Source organism: Sminthopsis crassicaudata, chromosome 6 (assembly GCF_048593235.1).
Source record: "Sminthopsis crassicaudata isolate SCR6 chromosome 6, ASM4859323v1, whole genome shotgun sequence".
Classification (NCBI taxonomy): Eukaryota; Metazoa; Chordata; class Mammalia; order Dasyuromorphia; family Dasyuridae; genus Sminthopsis; species Sminthopsis crassicaudata.
Window position 1 is genome coordinate 22,893,419 of NC_133622.1, and position 17,990 is coordinate 22,911,408.

General features: G+C 34.0%; 1 pseudogene; it reads left to right on the plus strand.

Annotated features, from left to right (window-relative positions):
• Positions 1–4,139: 4,139 nt before the first annotated feature.
• Positions 4,140–4,745, plus strand: LOC141547247 (polyadenylate-binding protein 2 pseudogene; annotated as a pseudogene).
• The last annotated feature ends 13,245 nt before the right edge of the window (positions 4,746–17,990 follow it).

Here is a 17,990-nt window from a genome sequence, read left to right on the forward strand (position 1 = left end):
TGGAGGAGGTTATTCAGCTTTTGTTTGAAGATATCCATTTTCTTCAAACAACACTCACATGTCATTGCACCCAACACTCTCTGTTTTTGACAGTCTCTCCAGATATGTTCCAGTTTGTCAGAATTCTTCCTAAAATGTAGCACATTTTGTAAAATTGAAATGAATTTTCTGGATGTGATCTGAGTAAGCAAATTACATCTGGAATATCAGAATCAGGCCATTTTTTTGTTGTTGTTGCAAACTGCTTAAATTTTTACTTATCATCCATACCCTCATTTAGTTAAAAATTGATAATAGTTTTTCAAATAAGCCTTTTGAGCATACCACAGTGGCATGCAATATCTTACAATGATGTTTTTTCCTGGTAGCTTTTGAAACCTGATGAGTTAAACAATAACACATGTTGATATTTACTTGAAAAGAGCTTAAAATGAATCAAATAAATGTTCTTGGAATACTGCATTATTCTAACCAGATTAAATAGAGTGATAAACTACAGTCAAAGACAAAGTCAAATATAAAAGAACTTGTCAGTTCTTTGAATGTACTTTGAGTTACAGTTATTCAGATCAGTTATCTTAACCAAAGGAATCCATGATCACACACACACAGCAAAAGAGGTGAAAATCTATATGGAATGATTTTGAGTGGTACTCTTGAAAACAATGGTTATCCATTATATTTCTTCTATAAACCTACCTCAATATTTGATATTTTCACCATTAAAGTTTCATTTTTCCTGGATGAAACTTGTTGTTTTTGTTCAGTCATTTCAAAGTCTTTATGTGACGCAGTTTTGGGAATTTTCTTGGCAGAGATACTGAAGTGGTTTGCCATTTCCTTCTTTGGCTCATTTTATACATGGGAGACTGTGGCAAACAAGATAAATTGACTTGTGTAGGATTCTGCAGATAGTATGTATATGTACCAGATTTGAACTCAGAAAGATGATTTTCTTCACTTGAGGCTTGACACTCTATTACACCACCTCAGGAAATTATATATCTTTATATTGATATACATTTTTATATTCTCTCACCCAACCATCTCATTTTATAGGATGAATATGTGATTCAAGAGTTGAAATAAACTTCCCAAAGACAATGATAAATTTATGGCAAAAATAAATAAGTTTTCCCTTGCATTTTACTCTTTAATCCAAAAAAATACTGAAGAACACAGAAGGATATTAAACAGCATTATGTAGAAAACACATTACATACATATATTTTTAGAAGGCATGTCAACAAAGTATAATAGTTTGAAAATCATTGTTCATTTTTTACAGTTAAAGGTTTTGATAAAGCCTCATCTCCAAAATGTACAGAAAATTGACTCTAATTTATAAGAAATCAAGCCATTCTCCAATTGATAAATTGTCAAAGGATATGAACAATTTTCAGATGATGAATTTATTTCCATTCATATGAAAGAGTGTTCCAAATCACTATTGATCAGAGAAATGCAAATTAAGACAACTTTGCGATACCACTACATACCTGTCAGATTGGATGTCGAAATACTGAGACACTGATGCATTGTTGGTGGAGTTGTGAAAGAATCCAACCATTCTGTAGAGCAATCTGGAATTATGCCCAAAAAGTTATCAAAATGTGCATACCCTTTGACCCAGCCATACTGCTACTGGGCTTATATCCCAAGGAAATACTAAAGAAGGGAAAGGGACCTGTATGTGCCAAAATATTTGTGGCAGCCCTTTTCATAGTGGCTAGAAACTGGAAAATGAATGGATGCCCATCAATTGGAGAATGATTGGGTAAATTGTGGTATATGAATGTTATGGAATATTATTGTTCTGTAAAAAATGACCCACAAGATGAATACAGAGAGGCTTGGAGAGACTTACATGAACTGATGCTGAGTGAAATGAATAGAACCAGAAGATCATTATACACTTCAACAACAATACAGTATGTGTATGAGGATGTATTCTGATGAAAGTGGATATCTTCAACAAAGAGAAGATCTAACTCAGATCCAATTGATCAATAATGGACAGAAACAGGGAAGGAACATTGGGAAATGAGTGTAAACTGTTTTCAGTTTTTTTTTTTTCCCCCAGGTTATTTCTACCTTCTGAATCCTATTCTTCCTTTGCAACAACAACAAAAGAAAATTGGTTCTGCACACATATATTGTATCTAGGATATACTATAACAAATTTAGTATGTATGGGAATGCCTGTCATCTAGGGGAGGTGGTGGATGGAAGGAAGGGAAAATTCAGGACAGAAGGGAATGCCACAGGTAATGTAAAAAATTACCCATGCATATTTACTATAAAAAATGTTATAAGTATAAAATTAATTTTAAAAAAAGAACAATAAACAACATCTACAGGAAAAAAAAATCATTGTTCATATCAGTACAACTCTTAATTCACTTCCCTTGAAGTTGAGCTAAGAGAAAAGAGATCCAATCATAATATAAGGAGGAGAATCAACAAATCCTTGTGAAACTTCTTCTTTAGAATTTTTATTGACTTATAATTCATACAAAGGTGAAAGCAGGATTGGGTTTGGTTTAGGGATATCACAGAAATGGAAAATGATTTCTGTTCTGATTCTTTGCTCTGTAAGAGTCACTTAAAAACTACTCCATTCCATGTTAACCTTGGTATTTTGACTGAGAATAAATTTTATTCAATCAGTCAATCAGGTCTTGTACTAACTGCTAAAAGGCCTATACAATGGATTGACATTGCATTAGAATCATGTTCAAATCAACTGAAAAAACTTGACCATGCCACAGAAATCATTTACAAATTGACCACTAAGTTGAGAAGGGATTTATTTCCAGAAATTGGAGCAAGTTTGATTTTCTGGCACAATACTGAGGATCAACTTCTAGGAAAGAAGAAAAGGCTTTTGCCAGTCATCCTCCCTGCTGCTTTGACTAGAAGAGAACATTTGGGAAGTTTAAATGTTCAATGATTCTGTATTACCCATTTTCCCATGATAATCATCTTGATATCACTTCCTTTACTGTGCTCTGGACAACAAAAGCTGTTTTTCAACATCTTAATTTGGAACCAAGGGCAAACCAGAGTCATAATTCTGGAAGGTAAAGACCATGTATAGTATAGAAATTACATTGTCACATGAGCACCTTCTGAATGGGAGAAAAGTATTTCCAGCTCCCAGTAACTAACTTACTCTTTTGCCACATGTGCTCTTCACGTTTCTTCTTGTTTGGTTTACTAGTTAGCTGAACTGAGTCCAATAATGGGAAGGAGGAAAAGAAGAAAATCTAAATCCTAATATGGCTATCTAAAATCATGTCCTTTAGCCTGTGTTCTGAATGAATGAAAAATCCTTTACACTTAAAAAAAAGTGCTATCTCAAGAATTCTCTTTTAAAACAGTAAAGTCCCTCTTTTTTTATGTCATTACTATGGCAAACAAGTCACTTAATACAAATCTGAAAGAAAAAGAGTCATGATTATTCTTTTTTCTTGAATGGAAAGCAAGGCAGGTGGGCCAATCTGAAATGTCTAGTGTCATTGGGAAACCTAGGGGATAACACGAGAGTTGGCAAAGGAAAACCAGCATTTGGAGGGGATATGCTTTGCAAAGAAAGGAGAAATGGCAAAACAGGAAAAATATGCTTTATCTTGTTAATTTTTTCCCCAATAACCATTTTATTTTGAATCTGGAAATGTTGAATATCTGACTGTACAGGTTGGCTACTTCTACCAAATAATTTCCAGTGACTAAAAGTGTTAGGATTCTTAAAGATGTTATGGGCCAGAACTTGAGACTGGGTAATCTTCTTGGTTCAAACCTATAAAGGAGTTTCCATCTTTAAAGGAGTTTTCACCTTTAATAGGAGTTTCCACCTTTAAAAGGAGTTTCCACCTTTAAAAGGAGTTTGGTCATTGGTTCTGTAAGGAGTTCCCACAAGCCCATGGAGTACTCACAAGCCCATTCTCTGGGAGGATATAAGGAGCCAGGATTCAGAAAGGAGGGGTGATTCGAGATTACATTTTGGAGAAACAGAACATCACATTTTGGCTCTCAATGTGGGTCAAGGACTTTTGCTTATCCTGACTCTGGCTGATTCTGAGCCCTTCAGAGAGCTAACCCGGACTTTACATTTTTGGCACCCAAGCAGGGACCCAGAGCTGGAGGCCATCAAAGCCCGAGTAAGGGAGATGAAGGAAGAGGCCAAGAAATTGAAGGAGCTTCAGAAGGAGGTGAAGAAGGAGGTGAAGAAACAGATGAACATGAGCCCACCCCCAGGCAATGCTGACCCAGTGATCATGTCCATTGAGGAAAAGATGGAGGCTGATGCTTGATCCATCTATGTGGGCAATGTGGACTATGGTGCAACAGCAGAAGAGCTGGAGGCACACTTCCATGGTTGTGGTTCAGTTAATCGTATTACCATCCTTTGTGACAAATTCAGTGGCCATCCTAAAGGGTTTGCATACATAGAATTTTCAAATAAAGATTCAGGGAGGATGGCGATGGCCTTGGATGATTCTCTTTTCAGAGGAAGACAGATCAAAGTGATACCAAAACGGACCAATTGGCCAGGGATCAGCACTACAGATCGGGGTTTTCCACATGCTCGATATTGTGCCAGGGCTACTAACTACAGTAGTTTATGCTTTCGATATAGTGGTTTCAACAGCAGACCATGGGGCCAAGCTAGAGCGATGTCATGGTATTCCCCTTACTCAAAACAAAACAAAAAACACACAAACCAAAAAATAAATAAATAAATAAACAAAAAAAGTATGTATTAGGAGGAGAGAGAGGGAAAAAGGGAAAGAAGGAACTCCAAGAACTCAATGAAAAGATAGGTGGGGTATGATGGCAGCTGAGGTTACACCCAAAGAACCTTTAGAAGGTCAGGACTCTGATTTGATCAACCAGCAGAAAAGCAATCACATGGCAGAAAGGGATTACCTGATCAGTCAACCAATAAGCAATCAGATAGTAGAAATGGATTACACTCGGTGAGAATAAGGCCTTTTAAACCAACAGGGCAGTGTCCAGTGCAAACAGCTCCAATGTAATTGCCAGATGATGAGAAGAGATTTAAAAAGTGGTAAATAGAAGGAAATTAGATAGGTTAACTGCCTGGGGGAGAGGATTTGCTTGTATTTTTACAGACAGAGAAGGAAACAGACAGAGAAGGAAACAGATGGGTGGCAATAAGCATCTGGAGAGAGACAGAATAGGAGAAAAACCTCAAAACAAAGAAGAAGATCTAAGAAACATGTGACACTGAAAGCATGGCTGATAAGGAGACTTAAAGAACTTTAGAACCAGCAGTAGTCACTGGATTCCCTAACACAAGATGAGACTATTATAGAACTTTAAAACTTGCAGGAATTATTGAATTCATGGCACATGAACTAATGGACAATGGATTCATTTTGGACTATTTTTAGGACTTATGGGCATGTATAAATTCTCAATTTATGATTATTTGATCATGTTATTTGTTACATCACTTCTAGCATGTGTTATGCTACTATGTGTTTATGTAATTTATGTAATTATGTGTAATATCTCCCATATTGATGGATTTATGTATACCTGTTTTAAGGTCATGACCACCCTATGTTCTAAATCAAAAGAAAAGGGGAGATATTAGGATACTTAAAGATGTTATGGGCCAGAATTGGAGACAAGGTAATCTTCTTGGTTTCCTACTTTAAAGGAATTTCCACCTTTAAAGGAGTTTGGTTGTTGATTCTTTAAGGAGTTCCCACAAGCCCATGGAGCACCCACAAGCCCATTCTCTGGGAGGATATAAGGAGCCAGGATTCAGAAAGGAGGGGTGATTCCAGATTCTACTGTGGTACTGGCTGGAGACACTTGGACAAGAGCAGATTCACAAGTCTAAAGGAAAAGCCTGTTCATAGACTTCCAGGAGATTCACAACTAGGATTGACTTCTGGAAAACCCCAAATCCCACACTCTTGGAGGCAGAGTCAGGTTCATTTCTATGTCTACCTTCATGCTGACTGGAGGCTTTTGGAGCTAGAGACGGAAGCTGGCTTGAGACATTCTGACAGGAAAAGATTCAAGACTTTGAAGGACACAATATAGGATCTGGACTTTAACTCCTGGCTGCATTTTGGGGATTACTGGTACTGGAACTAAAACTAAAGCTGCCTCTCCAGAAGTTACCTCAAGAAACCTGCCCTCAAGAGAACAATTACATTTTGGAGAAACAGAACATCACATAAAAGTATCTTACTCATAATGCTAGCTAGCAGCATTCAAGCATCTCGTAATATTTAGAAGATTTAGAGGAAATTAAGTTAGAAAGAAAAAGTTATTATTCCAGTCCTCAAGAAGCTAATAGCTAGAAGACTATACTAAGTTTTGGGGGAACATTGTATTTATTAGTTTAAATATCTATAGGCTCCATTTCTTCATCTCCAATGAGAATGTGAGGTTAAATAGGTAGGTCCTATTATATCAATTTCCTAGGTTTATCATTTAGAATGCCACATTAGAATATATTTAAAAATTAATAAATAAAGGAAATTTTAAAAAATAAACAACTGTACAAGTCACTAACACCCCATTACACCATTCACTGTCTCATCTCATTTTTAGATATAACAAATAGCTAGCTGATGCAGTCAATAAAACACAGTACTTGGGATCTGGAAAATGAATTTCTCTTAGTTCAAATCTAATGTCAGATCTTTACTAGCTGTGTGATCCTGGACAAGTCATTTAACTCTGTTTACTGAGTCTCCTCATCTGTAAAATGACCTGGAGAAGGAAATGAAAACCACTCAAGAAAACCCCAAATTAGGTCATGAAATTTTAACACAACTGAAAACAACACTAAGATATAACAGCGGGGAGAGACAGAAGTGAAAATAAAAAGAGGAATGAAGGTTTCCTTTGATACCCACTATGATGATAGTTATTAATCTTCAATGTTTGTTCAATACTGAACTCTTCTGTCTGTTATTCTTGGTTTAATATAATTCAGACTATCCGTACTATATTAAGATAATAATAATGGATGTTCTTATAATGCTACAATGTTGACAAAAAATATTCCCCACAATTATTTTCATCCACATTTTACAGATGAATAAATTGAAGCTTGAATAGGTGAGGTTATTTGTCCAAAGTCATGAAACTATTTAATAGCAAATTAAAACCAGTTTTCTCTTTGTTTTTAATTTTCTATCTAAGGTTTTATTTCAACTCCATGATATTATTTCCTAATGAATTAGTTATCATCAACATTCTCAGTAATTTCTACCTTATGCATAACATACAGTTAGATAAGTTAACAAAGAGGAAATATACAAATAGAAATGTGAAATAATTGATATACATGTTTTGATACATGCATGTGTATAGACAACTTAATACTCAAGCAATTAGAAAAAAATTAATAAAACATTCTGCTCAAATTCTTTATAGACAAATTTTGGGCATGTTTATCATTTGAAGAGTTAAATTAAATTTGGTTAAAAATATCCAAACATTTTGATTATTAATTTAACAAGTCTGTTTCAAATCATTAGTTTACATGTTTCTGGAAATGTCATGCTCTATTAGTACAGTTCCTGGTTCTTTCTGTATGCATCTATATCACTGTACCCCATTTTTTTATTGTGGGGCTCCCAAACATTCTCTTTGACCCCCAATACCAAAGTTAAAATGGACAAAAAGCTGCATATTTATATTTCTTGCCACCTGTCACATCATTTACGGTATATTACTTAATGATAAATAGTGCCATAAATGAAATTGCATGCTATAAAACATCATAATAGAATAAATAAAACAGAGAACTCAGATGGGCTCATTTTATTTTCTTTGAACCATTAACCAAGCATTGCTATTATCTTCCATGACAGAAACAGGTGATGACAAAGGGTTTACAGTTTCTGCAACTGAGCTGAAAACATAGATTAGGAAACAGGCTGATTTTCCTCTTTCTGATGGACAGATAATCATCCTGCTTTTTCCAGGTGTGATTAGCTCCATCCTTTTGCTATCTAGCAAGGCAAAAAGGATCATTCCATTTTCAAGTCATACACTAGCAGCAGCCTTAGGAGATCATTTATTTGAGTCCTTTGCCTCCCAGCATGACCACACAAACAACCAGATAGCTGTTCACTTAAGCTTGACATTGGCCCATTTTGCCTCAGTAGCCTGTTAAACAATATTTCCTGAGAGAAAATCCTCACTCATGTCCATCTTAAAATTCTCTCTTAGTAACTTGAGGCATTTTCTCTGGAAATAATTTTATGGGTATGGGAATCAATTGTTTATGTACTTTTTGAGTATTTTTTACATATTTAAAAATACCCTTTAAATATTAAAGTCCCCCACCTATCTTCCCTATTTCACATTTAAATAAAACTTCTCTCACATATTTCCCTCATTAGTAGGGGAATTGGCATAGATTTTAAAGACCCACTTTTTTTTTTCTTTTTAAATGATGAAATACCATGTTTCTGGTTTTGATTTCTCTTAAATATTGACAATTACAAAAAGTTTCCCTATGAGCTAGTATCATTTTCTCCTTCAGAGTTCAAAAGGAATTAAGTAAAAATGAATCACTGCAAATATTTTCTCATTAAGTATTAAATTCCCTCCTCACATTTCATTTCAATAGTTTGCTGTTCTTAGCATTCACAGTCCAGTTTAAAAAATAGAAAAAAAATTAAAGATTCCTTGTGAATTGAAAATGTCTCTTTCCCATATTTATAGAATTGCTTGCCCTTTTAGGGCCTGATTATTTTTAGAGTCCCTTAGGCAAGATAAATATGCAGAAACTCAATTATCAGCAAAACTGGTTTATCTACCTTAAAATGATGGTCTCCCCAGACTTAAATTTGTCACTCACTTACACAAGGTCCTTATTCCTGACACACATATTTCACAATGAATTACATATGTCAAATTAATAGCATCATTTCATTCTATTTTATATAATGCGACTTTGATAAAAATCATAAAGATGTAATTTAAAGTCAGGTAGAGTATTGGGCTATGGGAGAGAAAGGTGTACTAGGGGTTTTCATAGTGGAAACAGCTTTTTCAATAACTTACTGTTAAATATTATGGCTAGAGCTAACTATGGGTCAAATTATTGTTTACCAGTCCACTACTCCATCAACTACCCTACTCTTGTTTCCAATCTAATACTGTTCTTCCTTTCTGTAGGGGTGGTTTTTGTACTGGAAATCATTCATTCTTAAAAAATATGTATGTAATAGATAGCTCTTGAAAGTTACAGAATTCTACCAACCTCAAAAGCATGATGGGAGTTCAGTCTGGTGGGAAAAATAGTAGAGAGAGGTTGTGCAAAAATCACCCAAATGATACCTTTTAGGCACCTAGGTAATATAACTGGGTGTTTTGTCAGGCTAACCTGAGATTTATTCTGACTTTCAGACTAAGTGAGTGAACTTACATAAGTCACTTAACTCCTTTGCCTCGATTTCCTAATTGTGAATAATTTCCTAGGATGTTTTGAGTCTCAAATAAGATAATATTTGTAAAGTGTAAACCAACAAAGTATAAAATATATATATATAAAGTAGCACAATAATTGAAACATAGTAGATATTGATAAAGACAAGTTGCTACTACTACTGCAATTTGATGATGATTAAGATGATGATGATGATGATGATGATTCTTGTTTAACTTGGCCCTTTCACTATATACACATATATGTGCATATACTATTCACACATGTAAACATAAAGGCATGTATACTTATTCTCAAAAATGTATACATTCAATGAGAATATTTATTTTGTTCAACTATATGGCCTAGTGAATAGGTATCTGTTACTATGACCTAATTTTGATGGTTTTGATGGGGCTCAGATATAGATGGATGAATTAACACATTGAGACACAAGTTCATATATTAGAGATTCCCCAATCTTTGGTATTGTTCTAATAGTAAGCAACATTACACGATCATTATCTTTTTACCTTTGAATCATCTCCACTGAATATATACGACTAGGTTTCTATATTAAAAAATATATATATATTGCAATCCATATCTTTTTTGAGATCATATGTATCTGGAATGGTGATGGCTATTAAAACATTTTAAAATTATCATGGGCCAATATTATATTCTAGAGTGTAGGCAAAAATCTCTTTCTCTATAATAACCCTCTTATTCTAGAATAGTTATTATTTATTTTGAATTCTTTACGATATTTTCAGGTTTTGATTTTTATTATAGAGGTTTGTTTTCTGCTGGCATATAATCTGTAACCATTATTGAATTTCCCAGTATCTGGAAGATTTTGACTTAAATAAAAAATATTGTATAGTTTCTACAATTTCTTTTTATCATTTATACTGATCACTTAGTATATGTATACAATCTTATATATACTCATATATATATATACATATAAATTTTTACACAAGTATTTTATGTGTATATGTATGCATATGTAAGAGCATATATAGTAATACACTTTTTCTTTGTATGTGTATATACATTTTTGTACTCTAAACCTATCACTGTTCTGTCAGGAGGCAGGTAGTATGAATTATCCTTGCTCTTCTGAAATCATTGGAATTATGGAAGGTCCTCGTATTGATTTTCATTCTTACTGCTTTCAAAATTTTACCTTTAAAATATAGTTGTTTTTGTTTAAATGGTTCTACTTGTCTTTCTTGATCAGTTTTTAATCATCCTCAAAAATTTTGTTATTAGATACTGATGGTAGAGTAAATTTTAATTCAAAATTCTGAATAACTTTGTATAAATCTTTCTATATCTCTTTTTTAAAAACTCTTTATTTCTTACCATAAAATGGTATTCCATCATTTTCATATAGCATCACTTATTCACCAATTCTTTTATTTTCTGTTTCCTTTTTCCTCTGCTAAAAACCGAGTATAAATATTGTCATAGACATGTAGATTGTTGGTAAACTATTATTTCTTTGATATTTTAACAATACTGTGTAGTTCTAGCAGTGGTATAACTGGGTAGAAGGTTATGTTCCTTTTAGTAATTTTCTGTGTATAATTCTAAGTTCTTTTCAAAAATGGTTGTACCCAACCAAGAATCTACCAACAGTGCCTCAATGGGTGTTTTCTTTTCTTTCTTTTTTTAAATAATAGCTTTTTATTTTCAAAATATATGCAAAGATAGTTTTCACCCTTGCAAAATCTTGTGTTCCAAATTTTTCTCCCTCCCTTCCACCTACTCCCTCCCCCTTGACAGCAAGTAATCTGAAATATGTTAAACATGTGCAATTTTTCCATGCATATTTCCACAATTATCATATTCCATGAGAAAAATCAGATGAAAAAGGAAAAAAAAAAAAGAAGAGAGAAAGAATAAAAGCAAGCAAACACCAGCAAAAAAAAGATGAAAATACTATGGTGTGATCCATATTCAGTCCTCATAGTCCTCTTTCTGGATATAGATGGCTGACCCCATCCATCACATGTCTGTTGGAATTGGCCTGAATTACCTTTCAATGAGTGTTTTTTAACAGCCCCTTCAATATTTATCATTTTCTCTTTTTGCTACCTTTATCTGATGGTTATTAATATATATTTCTTTATTTTTTCATTAAAATTAAATGTATTAAATAATTGTGTAATTAATAATTGTTATTTGTTCAATTAAATTTCTTGTCTCCCTCTTGCCATGAAGAGAAATAGCCTGTTTAATTTTTTCCCCTTGAGCATTTCTGGTTTATATCATTATACTATTCACCTTTGGGGAAATGATTCTTATTGTTACAGATTTGAATTTTATTACTTATATATCTTAGAAATGAACTTTTTCCAGACAAAAATCACTGAAAGATTGTCTCCCTTGGTTTTTTTCTCTTTTAAAATGATATTTATTAGTTTTACTTATGCAATGTATTTTAAAGTTTTATATAATTAAAATTATTAATTCAGTCTACTTTGATCTTCTCTAACTTGTTTGGTAATGCCCTTTTCTCTTAATTCTAAATATCAGTGGTCCTCAAACTTTTTAAATAGGGAGCCAGTTCACTGTCCCTCAGACTGTTGGAGGCCCGGACTATAGTAAAAACAAAAGCTCACACTCTGTCTCCGCCCCTCAGCCCATTTGCCATAGCAAGGGGAGCCACATAAATATCCTCAGCTGGCTTCACTTGGCCCGCAGGCCATAGTTTGAGAACCCCTGCTAAATATGATATGTATTTTCCCACATTTTTCTAAATTATTTTAATGTTACAGCAACAGGTATCTTATCTGCACTATTAAATATTACAGTGAAGTTATCCACTGTAGTCCAACTTGGAGATCTATGAACAGTAGTTTTTAAAAAGACATGAAACCATGCAGCAGCTAATTACAGACTGACAGCATAAATTTAGTACCTACAAAATACCTACCAACTATGACCTTATAAAAAGAACTATAATCAAAAGGTTGATGCCTTTCATGGATTGACTGAGAAGGGATAAATACCAATACTATAATTAAAAACAATAACTTCAAAATATCATGGAAAAATCAACTAAGAAACATGGCTTTAATTGCAATATTACTATAAGCAGAAGATCACATGATTTTCCCAAAACTACAAATGTGGGTGTTGAAGCCATCTTTAAGAGCTCATAGCATATGAGCCCTTTGATCTCAGAGGGGAGATGAATGAGGTGGGAAATGAGTATGAAAAGACCTCCAGTTTATTATGCTGTACAACCTTGTTGATATACATTTTTACAAGCATAAACAGTGCATGAACAGTAGACTGAGAAGGGATAAATACCAATACTATAATTAAAAACAATAACTTCAAAATATCATGGAAAAATCAACTAAGAAACATGGCTTTAATTGCAATATTACTATAAGCAGAAGATCACATGATTTTCCCAAAACTACAAATGTGGGTGTTGAAGCCATCTTTAAGAGCTCATAGCATATGAGCCCTTTGATCTCAGAGGGGAGATGAATGAGGTGGGAAATGAGTATGAAAAGACCTCCAGTTTATTATGCTGTACAACCTTGTTGATATACATTTTTACAAGCATAAACAGTGCATGAACAGTAGACAATCCCCAATCATCATTCAGAGAAGCAGCTCATAGGCTTTGTGTATGCATGGTATCTGCCAAAGGGAGGCCAGTCAATCCAGCAATTTAGCAACTCACTCACAAATGAGAGTCCCTATCAAGGCATCCCTGCTGATGACCCACTAGCTGTGACCCTCTGGCTCAACACTCACTCCATGCTCACAAATCATTGCTCCTTGCTCAACAAGAGCATTTTTGCAATGTGGCAGAAAACTTATTGTGCGTCAAAGGTCGAGGTGGTCTCCCTCTTGTCAGGATCCCATAACTCAGCATTTGAGTAATTGCAAAGGCCAACTAAGAATCCACAGATGATTATCACATTACAGATAAAAATGGCCAAAATCAAAAACCAGGTCACGTCATGTTATCTCAACATTTTTGAAAATATAATTATATAGAGATGTAGAAACCCAAGATTTTATATTTTAGATCAAAGAGGGAATAATATTAATTATGGTAACATTTTATTAATGTTATCCTTAAATATCTCATGGATGCTATTTTCTTTCATGTAATAAGTAAGACTTGCAGATTGAATCTATGACATGCACAGATTTAATGAGTTTTGAAATGTGATTTTTCTATTTGGTATAATAATAATTAAAATTTAATAAATGTAATATGCTAGGGACAGAAAGAGACAAAGAGAACTAGAGTCAGCACAGATTTGAATATATAAGCATGTTATAATATAGAAATTATTCACTATATGATCAATGATCTATTATCCATAAGGATCATAGCTATCTGTACCGATTCTTTGACTAACTGTGCAAATTGTTCATTAATAATTAGTAAGAGAAAGCTACATATTTTGATCAGTGCTGGCCATTTTCTTCACACAGAGACAATCTCATTTTCCACAATTAAATTTTTGCTAAATGAGTTTAAGTTTCAGCAAATCCATATTCAGTCCTCATAGTCCTCTTTCTGGATATAGATGTTAGATTTAGCATAAAGACCTACTGGGTTCTATGCATGAGATTAAAAAATAATAATAATAATTCATTAAAAAAGTCAAATATACAATTTTATAGTATTAAAAACATGGTTCTCATATGTGTATAACTCAAAAATTTAGTGTTATTTACTATTGTTTAAAAAAGTGTTTGTTCTTGACTGAATTTTAATTAATGGAGAATTTATCAATAATCTAAGTTGGGGAAATGTTACTTTACAAATCAATGTTTCATCTCATTGGTAATTTATATGCATAAAATATGACTGACCTTTCTAATAACAAAAACAAATTAACACAAAAAAGTTATTTTAATGTTTAGTGTTTCAGGCACTAGAATAGCTCCTGTAAAGAAAAAACAATCCCATGCAACTCCTTAAGCATCTAATCTTACTGTCCAACATCCCCATTGCTTATTTTGACAAATAAATTAAAAATATTTTCTCTCTTCCCTAGAACAATAATCTTTGTTAGTTTACTTTGTATAACCCGGATTGCCTAAGTTTGTAATATTTTTTTTTTATCATTTTTGCTGAAAAAAAACCCAATTTACTTTTTAAATGGAATCAAGTTGAAGATATAAATAAAATATAAATATAGGCTTGTTATAACAAATTTCATAAAAAATGATTATCAATTCCTACATACAAGTTACTCAATAAAACAAACACATTATATGCATATGGGGGAGACATAACTGTGATTGCAAAGATTTCAGAAAATAATTGTTCAGATAAGTATCTCCAAACACAGATTAGGTGATCCAAATCCGAGTGACTGCAGAAGAGGTCCATTCATTTTGTAAGGGTGCAGAGAAATTCTACAAGTGTTTCAAATAATGGCATTCAATGATCTCCTTTAAACACAAATAAATATTTATTAAGTGCATAGTTGTAGGTACTGTGCTAAGCACTGGGGTGTAATGTTCTCTTCTCTAAATTGTAATCGTTCTCTTGGAGGAAGGTTTCTTGGGGAGCTTCTGGAGGCAGTGTTAGTTTCAGTTCAGTTCAATAGTCCCAAATGCAGCCAGGAGTTAAAGTCCAAATCCTTTATTATCTCTTCCAAAATCTTATCTCCTTCACTTGGGGCTCAGCTAGTTTTCTGGAGGCCTTCCTCTCTCCTTGGTTCCTGAGAGCTCTTGTCTGAATATCTCCAGCCAGCACAAAGGTGGACATGGGAAAGAATCTTGCCTCTAAATCTCCTCAAGTTTCCTTGAAGTTCTCTTGAAGTCCTGAGAGCTTCTTGCTTATATGTCCTACACTGAGTATACACCAATCATTCTATCATGGGGAAACCATTATTTGTTGTAGGATTCAATCAATGCTAAATTAGATTTAACTACTGTCTCCTCAATACTACTCACTACCTTGTTTCAAGTTCTGGCCCATAACATTTCCTTGTAGGGTCAGATCCATCATACTGAGCCATGCTAAATTCGATAATTATTGTCTCTATTCATTCCAGTGACTTAGCACCTTGTAAGAATCCTAACACTGGAGGATACAAAAAGAGACAAAAGGCAAAATCTTCCCTTCAACATCTTACAACTGAAAGCAAACATTTACAAAATACATAAAAAGCAAGCTATACAGGATGACTTGTTTTTATTGTCATTTGATCTTTTCCAATGCTTCATGACCAAATGGAACCTCTTACACCAACACAGCCTCTTAATCCTCCACTCCCTCTTGAAATCTGGCTAAATTTATGTTCACTGTTTCCATGTCACTATGTCTCCACTGCTTTTTCCTTTCCTTTTGTCTTCAGACTTTTCCATTGAATCCTCTCTTCTCATTGTGTGGGCAAAGTTAAGATTCAGCTTCATTATTTGAATTTGCAGGCAAGACACTGAATTAATTTATTTAAATGTTGAGTGATTTATACCTCTTTGCTGTCCAAGGGACTGCCAAATATGTTTTCTAGCACCACAATTTGAAAGCATAGCTTCTGTGATACTCGATCCAATTCTCACAGCCACACAGTGCCACAGGAAAACCCACAGAGCCCTTTCTTGGCAAGGTGATACCTGTCTTTTAGTATTGCTCCAGATTTGCCTTATCTTTCCTTCCAAGAAGCAAGTATCTTTTAATTTTTTGGCTGTAGTCATTGTCTACAATGATGTTTGAGAAGAATATAAAATCTGACACTGCTTCTATATCTTCTCCCTATATTTGCCAAGAAATGATGTCACCAGTTGCCAAATCTTAGTGGTTTTTTTCTTTTTCATCTTGATGTTAAGCTTCAAGCCAACATTTGCATTCTCCTCTTTAACTCTGATCCAGAGGTTTAATTCTCATTTACTTTGTGCTATCAGAATACTATAATCTGCATATCTTAGATTGCAGATATCTCCTCTGGCAACTGTAATTCCAGCATTTGATTCATCCTTCCTGACCTTTCATCTGATGTACTTTGAACATAAATAAATGGAGTCACAATATATAATCTTTGCCAATGCTATATCAGTTGATTGTTCTCTGTTACGTGTTCAGTTCTTTCTAATTGTTGCTTTTTAGTCTACCTATAGATTCCTAAGGAAATAAATGAGATGATCTGGTACTGCCCCATTTTGTTGTGATCCATACATACAGTCAAAGACTTTAATGTAGTCAATGAATGAAATTTAAAAAAGGATGTAGAAGAGATTAGTGAGATTTTAATTGGAACTTAAAGAAGTTAGGAATGCCAGTAGCAGAGGAGGAAGAATGTTCTCGGTATGGGAGAAAGACAGAGAAAGTGATTATAGTTTAAAACAATTTCTTGTTCATGGAACTTCCAGAAAGTTAATTTCATTGGCTGAAAAAAATACAACAATGTGTAAACAATGAAATAATGTGTAAGCATTGACAGATGAAAACTTTGAAAGTGACTATGTTTTAAAGGACTTTTAATGCCAAACAATTGATTTTTATGTTCGATCTTGGAAGCAACAGAATCAGACCTGCACTCTGGGAAAATCATTTTAGTATCTGATTGGAAGTTGGATTTGAGGCATCTAAGTGGTACAGTGGATACAGTGCTAATATGGAGTTAGAAAGCCCTGAGTTCAAATATGTTCTCAGACACTCACTAGTTGAGTAAGCTTGGACAAGTCACTTAACCCTATTTGCCTCAGTTTCCTCATTTGTAAAATGAACTAGAGAAGAAAGTGATACACCATCCTAGTATATTTGCCAAGATAATTCCAAATTGGATCAGAAAGAGCTGGACATGACTGAAAATGAACAATAACAGCAAAGGAGGATCCATGGAAATGGGAAGAGACTTGAGGCAGCCACACTCATCAACAGATTATTGCAATAACCAAGCATTAGCTGATGAGAGCCTACATTAGAGTAGTGGCAAGATCAGAGGAGAGAAAGGCAGACATGTCTGAGAAATCTTAAGAAGGTGGAATCAACAGGCCTTTGTTCAGATTCCATATGGGATGTCAATGGTGGTGAGAGAGTGAGGAGTTCATCATTGTTTCTAGTTTATGAGGCTGAAATGTATCATAATATTCAAATTTAATTTGTTGTGCCTTCATTTCACTTGTGTCTGATTTTTGTTGATCCTATTTGGGGTTTTCTTTGCAAAGATACTGGAGTGGCTTGCCATTTACTTCTCCTGCTTGTTTTACAGACAGGGAAACTGAGGCAAACTGGGTTAAATGACTTGCTTAGGGTCACAAAACTAAGAAGTTGCTAAGGTCAGATTTGAACTTAGGAAAATGAGACTTCCTGACTTCAGGCCTGGAATTCTATCCTCTGTGCCATCTAGCTGCCCCCAAATTAAATTATTAGCTCATTCATTAGTAACATTCAAGATATTTAGCTATTCCCATTGTGAAGAATAAAAGAAAACATAAGGAAATATAACATTTGTGAAATGAGGATGATTTCTAATACTCAGCTCCCAGATTTCTTTTCTCTTGGTCATCTTATGTAAATGTTGACCATCATTACTTTGTGAATTCTATCTCC